The sequence below is a fragment of the Psittacula echo genome (assembly GCF_963264785.1).
Source record: "Psittacula echo genome assembly, chromosome: 5".
In the NCBI taxonomy this organism is placed as follows: Eukaryota; Metazoa; Chordata; class Aves; order Psittaciformes; family Psittacidae; genus Psittacula; species Psittacula echo.
Window position 1 is genome coordinate 32,820,256 of NC_137739.1, and position 13,749 is coordinate 32,834,004.

The window sequence follows — 13,749 nt, forward strand, 5'->3', positions numbered from 1 at the left end:
TTAAACAGGGGACATAGTATTGTCTTAGTCACCAAAAGATAACCGAAGAACTACTATCATAATTTATGGGAGTCTTGTGGCATATGTGAGACATTTATGAAAATTTGTTAAGCTTTTTATTTCAATGAAGAAGAATGGCAGTTATTATTTTAAGTCTCTGAGGACAGAAGATCAATTTCAGTGTGCAAATAGCTGCATAAACTCTTTCAAATATATTAATTGCTACTGTTGATGCATATTATTGGAATCATTTTTGTCTGAGTACACCTGAATCTAAACCAAAGCATCATCATTCAGCAGTGGATATGTAACATTTTGAGGCAGACATCTATGAATGATGCACGAGTTCAAGAATAAATACTATATCAGTTATTTTAGTGATGAAATTTTTCAAAACTTCTACCTATGAAAGAATCAAGTATAATTGTCAACACAGATTGGAAGTAACAGATAGCGAACAGAAATAAAGCCTTTGTAATCCATGAGAGCACTAATGGATCCCATTTCCTTATGACAGACATCATTGTCAAATATAATAGCTAGACAAAGTATTACCTTCTTAGTTATGCATTTATATTGCATAAGTATTTTTCAATGAGTACTTACATGTAGATCATACAATAAAATGTTCACAATGTTTCTGCCACGTTAGTATTGCCAAAAGTTTCTGCTTGAAAAATGGAAATACATTCACATACAGAATTTGCCAGAGGCTACTAAACTGAGTCCTCAGAGAAAGAGAGACTAGGAACAACTTGCTATTCCTGGCAAGATGTTAGGGATTTCTCCAACACATCTCTTTACAGGCATTTTCAAGTTCTATGGGAGTGTTAAAGCTTATTGTAATAGTCAGTTACTATTCAGGCAACAATTCTGCTATTTGTGGACTGCACTTTTTAAAAAGTGACTCAGCCCATTCTTAGCATGGATTCAGTTTTTGATTAGGGAAAACTACAATACAGGATTAATATGGAGGAAAAATATAAATGTTTGAATAAACTTCAGTCTTCAAAAGTCTTGCTGTCACCAGCCAGGGTTTTTTATACTGTTTGCCAAGCTCCTAATTTTTCTACATGAATTTTAACAGTTTTGCTGTCATGCATATCCCTGTTTTTATAGTACAAGCTTCATTTGGCACTGCCATCTTTATTGCACATATTCCTAAACTAACAACAATGCAAGCAGAAATCTAAGCCTGTGAGAGCGCTTCTGGCAGTGTAATGCCCATTGTCTGCAATCATTCTGACAGATCACTGAGCTCAGACAGTGCATCATACATGCTTAAATTATGAATAAATTCCAGTGATGTAAGGATAATTCTAAATCCAGAGTATTTGGCACAACCCCTGGCTTCTAAGCCTGCTTCATGGAAGGATTCAGTGATGGGCCTGAAGGGCTCTAAATGCCCAAACCGACTATATAAACCTGCCTTGAAACTAACTAGTGAGTATCTAAAAATCTCTGCAGTAGTTATTAGCATTATCACTATGCAGTGAACACATCTGCACATATTTTTTGGTTTTAAGAAGTATATATCAAATAAATTTGTGACTACAGATGTCTCATTCACAACAGAGCAACAAAGTATTCTGTAGCACCGAAGTATCTTTAAGCTGTGTTTATCACATTAAATGAACAGGAATAATAATTCTTCAGGCAAAAGGTATTACCAAATGGAAGATTTTATACTTGGAAATTATAAATTAAAAAAAAGAAGAAGAAATAAGAATAGAGCAAGTGTGAAATCAGAAGACTATTGAAGGGTACAGCCCCTTCCAACTGTGCTATAATAATTAATAAAATCAGGAATGTATTTTCCAGGTGGGAAATCAAATCAGTACCTTCAGATTTTTAAAGGTGACCAGTGATAGAGGCTATCAATTTTTTGTTATGCAACTGGAAATGCACTGAGGCAATACAATTACCAGAAAGCCCTGGGTACCTCCTTGTTTCACAGTGAGTAGCAAATATGAATGGATTTGTATTTCTTTTTAATGTTGTGCAAAATCACATAGGTAAAAGCTACAAAATAAGCTCCTGACAAAGAGAATGCTCCTTTTATCAAATTCTGTATTCTCACTATTAACTTTACACAACAGTCAGCACACATTATTTATATTAATTTCAGACAAACATAGTCTTCTTACTACTAAAGCAGAACTTTAAGTTAATTTGTTCTGGATCTTATCCAAAACCCATTTATACCATTTAATTTGAAATATGCTCTGACACTGCTCCCTTCTCTATAGTTACCAAACTTCACCCAAATATACGGCTTGCCCTTTCATAAGGTAGCTCTCTACTGAAGTGATATCAATATATATTTCTGTGCAAAGCAGACTCATTAAACATTTCTTTAGTATATATTCAACCACAATTTTAAAATCCAGCTTCCAAGTTACAATTTCTTTTTCAACTTCAGTATAGCCATACAATTACTTAGATCTTGAACGTGTAGTCAATACTGTCAAATTTAAATCAAACTAAGAAAGTATATATAGTTTAGTTCTCCCGTTGTTCAAAGGTGGTGGGTATGGGTATATCTCTAAATTTCATGTCATAGCATTTGCCTTGTGACTTTAAAGGATTAATCTAGATAACGATTCTCAGCCTGCAGCAACATATTTGTGAATGGTCTTCTGAATTTTGGCCCTTGCTTAGCCACAAAGAAGGAAAGAAATTAAAAAATGTAACAGGAATTGACAGAATAACACATTTGTATTTTTACACACAATTTTAATAATATGGAGTTATGCAACTGTAACATACAAGTAATGATATATAATGATATATATTGATATATTTATATATTTTTATATTATATATAATAATATTAATTATAATAATAAAATAATAATATAATCATATATATTGATATAATATTGATATATAAATTGATATAATGATATATAAATGATAGCAGTACTTCGTTAGAAGTGGTTTATCAAACTGATCAATTTTCTCTGGCTTCTAGCTATTATATAATCACTTTTACAAAGTGAAGTGAATGTGAATTTCACAGAATGAGAATGCTTCTCAGCTCAGGAAATGCAATTTCCTAAGTTGTACTGCTACATGCATGCATTATCCATTTTAAGAAAATACCATTATCCATTAAAGAAAAGACCATTTTAAGGTCTTTTCTTTGAATAGCTGATGATAGTTTTAATAAATATCTACCTTTGCATATGGTGTTCTTCTGTTCTTTTTCTTTCTTAATGCATACCCCTTTCCAAGAGTAACATAAATTATGAGGCCTTTGTATGAACATTCACAGGCGCTTCAAAGCTCAAGTACCATTTCTGACCACTCAAGTGTTCAGACTCAAAGGAAACAACTAAGATATTCAGATCCTCCTTGAAAACTAGTACATAAAGGAGAAAAAAACCAAACAAACTAACAAACCCTTCAGGATACAATTATATAGTGTCAACAAAAACAAAGAAGACTCCAGCCTGGAAGCACAGTGCCGAAACAGCTGTCAAATAGATTGAGCTTATAGAGGAACCCAGCGCTATCCAGGAAATACAGAATTCCAAGAGGCCAAGAAAAGGAAAATTGGCTTTTCTGTGTATCACATGGCAAATTAAGTCTACTTGGCCAAATACATCTGCCTTTTATTTGTTCTTCTATTAATTAAGGTATTTCTCTGAAGGGAAACAAAATTCTCTGGGGATTAAAAGAAAAAAAAAACCCACAAAACTTCAATAATGAAGTTGAACAAAGTTCAACAGAAAAGTTTAAATTATATCAGATCTCCCTTACGTTCATCCACAGCTACCAGAATGACCATGATTATCCTATTTTATCTTTCTAAACAACTCTGAAGATTAGGAAACACACATATAGTTGACATGAATGCCTCTGTCCCCTTGAACAGCTGATTACAGAAGGGTCTGGAAGACACTCCAGAGTGAAAAGGATGGTATTTCCTGTTCACATCTACGGAAAGAAAAGGTCTGGGTTAACCATATTCTTGTAGAAAAGTCTCCAGAACATTGTCATGGATTTTCTGCTTGTGATACAGATACTTGAAATGACCTAATCTGATTTCCAGCTCATTCAAGAACCCAGGCAGATTGCTAGCAGAAATGTCTGATACATGCTATACTATACTTCTGGGGAGGACAGCATACCTCCTTCCGATCTCAAGTCACCCAAGGACAGCTTCTAGCCAAGAAAGCAAGCATCTGTTATAAAGACCTGGGAGAATGGGTAATTAGAAGAACACTCTAACGTTACTCAGACTCAGCCACAAGAAGTCTCTGCTTCAAAAAAAAGGGCAAAACTGTACTAAACAGCCAGTAGAAGAGTAAGCTATCTCCTATTGCTTCTGCTTGCTTCTGGCATGATGTTCCAGTTCACACCACTTTGTGGTCCATAATGCTCCTTTGGAATCATGCTAAAGAATCTTTTTATAATTGCTTTATTCTTCCTAGGAACACAGAAGCCAAGAAAACTGCTTAAGCAATAAGGAGGAGGTGAAAGCACAGACTGTTGTCCCTGCTGCATCAAGTGAGGCTTGCAGAATTGGTGTAGATGACATATGACCAGTAATTTGAGTGTCAAACTTCTGGCAAAAATCTTTGGGCAGTAATCTGATAAAGGTCACCATATGGTCAAAGATCTTGTGGATATAGCTTGAGAAGCACTCAAGATAATTCCAAATGTGGAACTGGAATGAGGATGAAGAGTCCAGTCTTTTATGGAGCACAAGTAACTCAGAAGTTATTAGAAAAATAGCCTTGGAAAGTACTTAGGAAACACTGAGAGGAGGTAAAGATATAGACCACAGGAAGATCTTTCCTTTAAGAACATGGTAATATGGCAATACACTCTATTAGGGCTCTGAAAAACAGGTAGCTTGATGATCAGCTTCTCTAACTGCCACCATGGTCATGGAGCTGACTCACTACTAAGGTCTTACTCAGGAATCAGAGGGTCCCAGGTGTTGTCTGGAGTATAGCTCTTTCCCATCCTGACTGAAACAGGGTGCTCAAAAGCAATTCTCTAGCTGTGTTGATGGGATTTTGATGCTACTTGCTCCTGAGGAACCCACAAACCTAATTAACAAATACTCCCAAAGCTAGTGCTAATGATCTCAGTGGGCAAAAAGACAAATTTGCCCAGGAATACGGGCTATCAAAGCAATGGTAGTGGTTATCTGAGACTAAGGTACAATTGCGAAGACGTGCACACCTCTCAAAACCCCAAAGCAGAGCCTAAACAAAGTAGGTTAAAAATACCAGTAGTAGCTAAAACTCTTAGCTATAAAAAAATTTAAAAGTTTCAAAGTTGGGAGTCAGCTTTCCACATACATGTATGAAATGAGGAATCATTTTGATTCAGTAAACACTTAAGAGCAATTGAGTAGAAGATTGTGCTTATTCTCACATAGAAATTATGCAGTCATGCATGCTCCTACTGCTGTCATTAGTAAAATTATCTGACCTATAGTACTAGTAAAAATATGCTGTCAGGGTGAACATAAACATAGATCAGCTGATAAAGAGAATACTGAATCCTTGCCTAATTTAAACAAAGCATGTTTAGCTTACTATTAATCATCAAGGAAGCTTTTTAAGGAAGCTAATCCTTAGAAAGCCCCATAGCCTGTCCATATGGAAAAATGGAAGAAGGAGGTGGGAAAAAGAGAAAAAAAGGTGAGGAAGGACGAAAACCAGATCACATTTATTATCAGAAGAAATGGCTTTCAACTGTTGGAACATTTCATTTACACCCTAAAAATTTTACATTTGCATTTGTGAACAATGTTCAGTGATCAAATAATTTAAAATACATGGAAACTACCTGATTCTATTGGCTAAGGTTCATGTAAGTTAAATTTTTGCAAGTCATTTTGGCATTTAAGACTAACCTTCAAAGTAACTGGGAAAGCACGGACTGACTTCAGAAATATCTTCTAAAATGTCATGTCCATTTATAAAAATAGTTTATCTATATTTCAGATTAACAGAAACAGAAATGTACTTCTGCATACTGCTCTAGCAACTGGAATCTTGTTACCTTACATATAGTAAAATAATATAGTAATTTCATTTATGTCCCAAGTCAATATATTCCTGTGTCAGCTATAAAAGCAAAGGCTTTTAGATAGGCCTCTCAGAAGTACGATCTTGGTTATAGATTATTATTGCCTAAAGCCTCAGGATAAAAAACCCTACATACTAAAGCAGCATTCCGGACTACCCTGTCTAAGGCTCTTTTATTTTGCTGGGCAGTGTATGAAATTGGGCCTCTCCACTCAAAAGCTGAAAATTCCTTAGTCATTTTAATTTACATGCCAGATTAATATGTTTTACAGAAATGCAACATTTCTCTATTCAGAATTATGTATTGCACTATTCGGTTTGGTACAGACCTATTTGTGTAAGAGACCTGGCTGGGGAGCTAATTAAATAGAATACATGCCAGGATTTCAACTAACACCACAACCACCTCATGTACATTTTAAGAATTCCTACACTTGGAAGTATATAAAATGAGTCCAGAAAATGGTTATCTTTTTCTTTTCCCCTAGTGTATCAGAAAGCATCGAAAGTTTAACTAAACATTTCCTAAAAAAATGCTGTTTTCCTTCTTCCCTCCACCCCTTTCAGAACTTGTATGAAGAATGCATCAATCCTGGGAAGGGAACATGTTAATAAATAAAAGCAGAACTACATTTACGTGTAAAGAATAGATTACTCACTTTCATCATTAAAGAAATCAAAAATGTCAAGTACATAATATTTTAACAAATTTAAGTAACTTCACAGTAAGTAATCAAGGCCAAAACTGAAGAACGTAAAATCTTATTTAAACCCAACTTTTAACAATACTACTTGACATCTGATATTCACTTCTACAAAAGTGCCCTAGAATTAGCAATTTAATTATATGATGCAAGCAACTTCAGTTGAAGTATGTCACTCAGCTTCACTGGTATTTGGCTAACTCCAACACATAGCTTTTTTTGTAATTTTTACATAGCTGATAATGAAACCAGTATGTAGTGTTTTAGATCTCAAAGGTTGTCTGCATTTAGGAGACTTACATTTATAAAACTACAACACTGCAATAAGCCTTACAATAATTAAGTACTAAAACTCAAAGTAGCCAGGAATCACAAACTTTAAAACCATTATCAAGCCCACATTAGTACTAAGTAGCAACTATTATGTATTTTAGAGTCTCTGTAATTAGCAGCAGTCACAGAGAAACTGATTACAAAGTAGCAAATTTTACAAATTACCAAGTAAGTAAACAATAATAAGGGGTAATACAGGTACATATTCACTTAATTTACCAATTGTACTGTTTGTGCACTATGCTTTTTTCTCTAGCAATATACTGGCATAATATTCACATTTAATGAACATACTAATTCTAGTAAAGATGACATTTCAAATATAGCAATATAAGTAATCAAGTAAACATAGCACTGCAGTTTGTTGTAGATCAGCACTTGCGAACACTGCATCAGTAAAATTTATTATGCAATATCTATTCTTCTTGAAAAGAAAAATATTCAAACACTAAATAAATAAAAACCTCTAACTTACTTCATGGTCAATGTTATGCTAATAGTTGTAATAAAATAGGATACATATATTTCATGGAATTCGCAATTTATATAACATTTTTTCCAAATATAATTACAATTCCATCAAGGTTGAACTACGCAGATTTTCAGGTCTCAAAAAAATCTCAAGATTTTTTGCCCCATGATTCCGTAAATTCTTACATAATTTAAAGAGTCACAACAGGAATCATTATGGGATGGTATAAAGGATCCTGCAAGTACATGATAAATAAGAGAGCAGTTCACAATGTAAATTTAAATGTAGTTCTTCACTGATACAGTGTTTGTTAGATTAAGAATTAGTCATTGCTACCTAATTATTACTAATTGAGCATAAGTGCAAATATATTGTAGCGTAAACTGCATTTCATGAATAAGCTGTGGTAAAACCTACTGCTGTGTCCAGTTTGCTCTCTTTCAAGGTCATTTCCTCTCAGGTTATTGTTAATTCAAACGAAAACTCCAAAGCAATGAAAGAACCCTTCTAAATGTGTTGCTTTCGTTCTTGCAGGCCAGCTATTACTCTTTCATTGCAAGAAAGATCCAACAGGTCCACATGGCCGATAGTTTCTACATCATTACTTTGTACTCCAGTATGCTAGACGCATTTTAGCTATAAGTAAGCACATAAAAACTAATCAACTGAAGTTAATATACTTGTGTTATCTAGACTTGAAATTTGTAAAATTGCCACAGCATACCCTCATTTTTTGCTTATGTAGTCAATTCATACATGTTAACACATACATGCTAACAACAGGGGAGAGAAGGACTAGTCTTTGCTGCTTGGGTAAACCCCATGTAGATTAGCAGTATTTTCTAAAATGTCCTATATATTCTTACTCATAAAGAACATCAACTAACAAAAATGAACATCTTAGAAATATTTAAATATATTTTCACATCCAGCTGTTCTTCCTCCTCTTACTGTAACATCATGCCTCAGGGTAATCAGTGCTAGTTTTGAGCACAATAGCTGAGTTAAATGATCAAAGCACTTATCTGTTACTTGATCTGGTAAAACTGCTGTCTGCTTTACCTACATTTGTTTGCCTTTGACAACTAAATACAATCCCTCAGTGTTTGTAAATAATTATGATGTATCATTATACTACACAGAGGAGACAAAAGCAGCAAACCTATCAGTTACAAAATCATTTCACATCTTTAGTTGGTGTGCCGTTTCTGATGTTGTAAGTTCAGGCTCTGAGTTGCCTTAAGCCCAAAGCACACAATGGGTACTGCTTTCAATAAACTCTGAATGCTGAAAGGCAGTGGGAGCTTCAGCTAAGATGCCAAGAGCAGGCTGATAAATTACTGCAATTGTACACAGTATTGATTACGAATGCTAAACACTCCTATTGCATTATATGAGGAGGAAAAGCAACTTTTAGCTGAATGAGTAGACTTAAATAGGAAAGGTTACTTAAACAAGTTGGATGAAATTGGAACATTTTCACTGCATGTCATGAATTCCTAGACAACAAAGGCTCAGGTTGTGTATGATGAAAAATTTGGTCATAACAATTCATAAAAATAAAATTAATCTAAGAAGTGCTGGTGAAGTGCTTAGGTTTGAGAGGACAGACATAAACCACATACATTTATCATTTTAAAACCAGACAATTTCTGTCTCATACCGCAATTTATTCCTGTCTGCTTTTTCACTCAGATGAATTCCTTCTGTGGTTAGAATGACAAAATATTTCCACATTAATGAGCTAATTAGTTTAATTGCATAATGATGCTATTCTTTTAAACTCATGTTGAATTTCCAGAAGAAATAGTTACTAAGTCACAATTACAGGATTCACTTAGGCTTCTCTGTTATCTTTACCTGTTTTGTTCTGGAGATTTGCCTTCACAACTTTCTTATTACACCATCATGACCTTGCATGCTGAAACCAAATCAATTTCCAAACATTTCAGAGGTCAACATAATGGTATATAATACTTTATGATAATCTTTGAATTCTTAATATTCCAGGTAATATTATTTTTTAATTCAAGAGGTAAGATATTGTACATATTTCCACATATTTTCTATCATGGCACTATTATTCAGACATCTGCAGCCTGATACTTCAAGTCAAAGGTTTCAGTTTGATAATGAACAAGACAAATAGTGAATATGTTAATATAATTTTCTTCTAGGTCCAGGCTTTTACAATGCTTACCATAAGAATGCATTAAGTTTGAAGAACTTTGGGACACATTAAACCCATAGGGGTTTCATACACATAACTGAATGAAATAATACAGGCAAACAGAAAAGTTGAGATGATACTCAAGCACGTGATGAAACACCACAGGCCAGACCCTGAAGAGGTATAACTCAGCACAATTTCTTTACTGGGTTGTTTTATGCCTGCTGACAATATAATGTAATTTTAACAATTTAACAAAATTTAAATGAATATTAATTAACAAGGACTTCTCTTAATGATTTAGGCTTAATAAAATGGGTATCTGAAAGACGTGGAAATGAGAGAAGCTGACTGAATGATTCAGCTCACTTTTTTGTTTTTCTTCCCTCTCAATAAATGACCTGACTCAGACTGATTCTGATCTTTTCCAGGATATATTTATGCATCTGATGCTCATGTGTTAAGTCAGACTTCTCTGAAAAACCAAACCAGCTCCTAGTTAGATCTAATCTTTAGCACTATTAATGAACAGAGTCCATAAAATGCTTCTATTTCAATTCAGAACAGAAATTTCAATTAGCAAGTTAAGGACTGAATTGCCACTGAAATATTAGTATGTATTCTTAAGTTTAATGCTATTTAACTGAAGGTGTAGATTTTATAATAAAACATGATTCAGCATAAAGTAAACTTTTTATAGAGAAATGCCACATATGAAGAAAGTCACCTATTTACTCTTTGATTAATAATGAATTAGTAATAAATTTTGCTTATACCATAGGATGACAAATTGTACTCAAATAAACCACTATTCTCCAAAAAATATAATATAATTACACAGTTCTCTAATATCTTAAAGCCAGAATTTTGACAGCTGTTTGTTGAACATTAGCTTTATTTTTATTAGGAAATTAGCAGACAAATTCATGGGACCTTGGGTTACCTTGAGGAAAAAAGTTGAGCCAAAGACATCCTCATTTATTTAAATGTGTAATTTCCGAATGATTTCACAATTTTTTTTAATTATAGATTGAATAAAAATCATGTTTTTAAAAGTTATGCAATTCCATTAAAACTTTCCACAAAGCTAATATGAAGTGTTAGACTATTAATGTTATTTCATGGAATATGCAGACTATACGTGGCCTGACTATTGAAATCACACAGCACACACGCATCGTTTGTAAAACATTAGAAATCATTGTCTATTGACAATTTCACCATTAAAGTGAGAGCTAGGGTATGATGAAAATACATTTCAGCTGAAGAGGTGTACATCATTACATGCATATCTGGAGATGCACGTTGGTCCATTTCAGAAGAATACAAGTTTGTTCAGATGAGGAGAGTGATAGCTTAGGTTTAAAAAAATACAGTAGTAGAAGCATCTGGGTACAGTACCAGAAGTCAGCCTACTACTGCTTCTCTTCATAAATACAAATATATGAGCATTAGAAAAAACTTGAGAGATCAGATAAAGATTTGTATCCTTCTAGATCCTAAACAGTCAGTGTTTAACTAGGCTGATGCAATCTTTCTGCTACTTACTGATTGCTCCTCAAAATTTGTTGTTGCTGATCTACAGCTTGGATCATGGCACCAATATTTGTCTTCACCACAAATAAGAAATCTCATCTAACAATGGCATTTGTAGCAGCTCCATCTTTCTAATACTTTTTAACCTGACAAGCACTATGTCCACTAAAGACATCTTATCATACAAGGAACAACTTTTTTCCACTACTCCTTTCCAGTTTTTTTTGCCGTGTGCCCATTTTTGACAAATTGAACCGAAAGATATAATTTGTACTAACTTGGTCTTTGCTGCTACATGAGGAAATTGAAAATGTCATGACTTACCTTTGAAATTAGATGCTTTGCTTAATGTGGATACAACTGGATCTCTCTCTTCCCACCCTTAGACATGTCAAATACATTAACAACACCTTATTGCAAGTATACTGACACCATGCAGAGTGAATACACTTGCACAAAAAGCCTCTTTTACCTGCATTTTTAAAATTCCTTTAGTAACTGCATCTTGGTATCCTTCAGTCACTTGTATCCATTATGTCTGCTTGCCTGTGGACCACCGCAGATCTCTCTAGGATTTCAGGGCTGAAGACATTTGCACATCTTGGCGGTTGATATCATAGCCTGCCTTAAATATATTAACCACAGATAAATATGACAGCATCCATGCAGTTCTAGCTGCAGCACTTATTTCTGCAGTTTACCAAACAGAGCAGCAGCAGTGTTTGCTGCAATGCAAACTTATAAAGATAGCATGTAATGCTGGTGTTTCTCAAGTGCTTATTCCAGTTTGGTTAAGACTTTTGATTTCCATAAGTGAACCACACTTATATGGGTTTTCTGGAGGCATAATATTTCCTTTGTTTGCTGAGGGGTTCTTTGCTGATTGTAGCTGTAGTAACGTCACTTCTTTATTTATACAAGCATCTGATGTAAAACTGGTAACAAAGTTGTTGTACACACAGACAGTTACTGCCTGCACTTTCTTAACTGTTTTTATATTAACTGACAAAATAATTGCTGAAACTCTAATATTCAAAGGCAAAATAATTAAAAACATGGTATTTGGGCATCAGCTTTCTTAGGGATATGAATTAAAGGAAAGCAGCAAATGCAGTAACTTGTTAACTCAGAGCTCCAAGGTAAAATACGTTTTCTGCTCCCACCTTTAAGTTTTTTTGTTTTGGTTTTCTTTTTTGGTGTTTTTTTTGGAGTGGTGGTTTTGCATTTTTTTTCCTCATATGCTTTATACTACGCCAGTAATCAGGTACTAGAATATTGTTCCCAGAACAAGGCATCAATTTACCCATTCTTCAGTCATACACAAGAATTTCTACACAAATGATCCCAGATTATGATTAGAAAGCCAAGCTATTTAAACCATGTAGCTAGTTGAAATTTCTTTTGTTTCCATTTTCAAAGGATACGTTGTTTAAAGAAGGTGAGTACATCTAAGCCCATTATTAAAAATGAATCTCAAATAGAACAGATGCATTTTGGCCAAGATAAAGCTCAGCGCTTGAGGAAAGCTGTCAACCATATCTGAGACAATTCTGTCACAAAACTACACAAAAAGGAAAACCTAAAGAGCACTGATGTGTCTCATAGCTTCCTGAAATACTACCCTGTGAAAGTTTCCAAGTTAGACACCATGTAAAAAGGGCAACGATTACAGTCAGGGCACAATTACATACAATAATCATTAGATCTAATTATTATTACTTTGATGAATACGTGGAAGGCTTGAAGAGAAACTTCTAAGAGGACTTCCTAGAATTTGATTAACCTTCATGTGCTGATACAAGGGAAAGCACAAAACGGTTTTCTGAAGTGAAGGGCTGGACAACTGTGTCCAAAGTTACTAAAGAGTTGCAAAAGTTGTTCACATGGTTCAAAACTGATCAGAATCGCAGGACTAAATTAGGAAGGAATAAACAAATGTTTGCATTTGATGTGTCTGAAGAACAGGAGACAACAAAGGTACTTTGAGGTGAAAACCACAGCAATTTGGAACAGGGGTGGTCCCCATGAATTCCAAGATTATAGGGCACAAAATAGCCAGAGCGTTTACAAAAAATAAAAAAAAAAAAAATAAAAAAAAAAGGCCAGTGCAAACAGAAGGGAATGCTTAAAACTTAGAAATATTCAAGTAGATGTAGTAAGATCTAGACATGTTCTGCATGTGTAGGTCAAGCAGAGAAACAGGACAACGAAGATGCCCAGATTGCAGCCTTGAATTAACAGAGTCATGGTCATACTCTCTGTTCTTTCTGTTATTCTGTTTTTGAACAGAGCACAATGACAACAGTAACTCAGTATTTGTAAATAAAAATTGGGCTATAAAATTTCTAAACTTATCAAATAGCAACTGAAGACATTTGCTTGTACTTCAAGGCCATAGCATCAATAGCAACTGTTACACTGTTTCAGGTATTCTATCATATGGTACTTTAAGAATCATTCCAAATAACAAAACTAACCATC

At 34.3% G+C, this 13,749-nt stretch overlaps 1 protein-coding gene across 8 annotated transcripts in view; it reads right to left on the reverse strand.

Annotated features, from left to right (window-relative positions):
- PSMA1 (proteasome 20S subunit alpha 1) overlaps nucleotides 1–13,749 on the reverse strand; it is a 36,680-nt gene that overhangs the window by 20,060 nt on the left and 2,871 nt on the right. For 4 of the 8 annotated variants that reach the window (XM_080620158.1, XM_080620150.1, XM_080620157.1 and 1 more), the window contains exons 2-3: nucleotides 11,741–11,893; nucleotides 9,423–9,483 (exon numbers count right to left, since the gene is read on the reverse strand). The gene's annotated coding sequence lies outside the window, so the exon portion shown is untranslated. Of the gene's footprint in view, nucleotides 1–9,422; nucleotides 9,484–11,592; nucleotides 11,650–11,740; nucleotides 11,894–13,749 lie in introns of all 8 variants that reach the window. The other 4 variants (XM_080620152.1, XM_080620155.1, XM_080620153.1 and 1 more) reach the window with 2 other exon arrangements.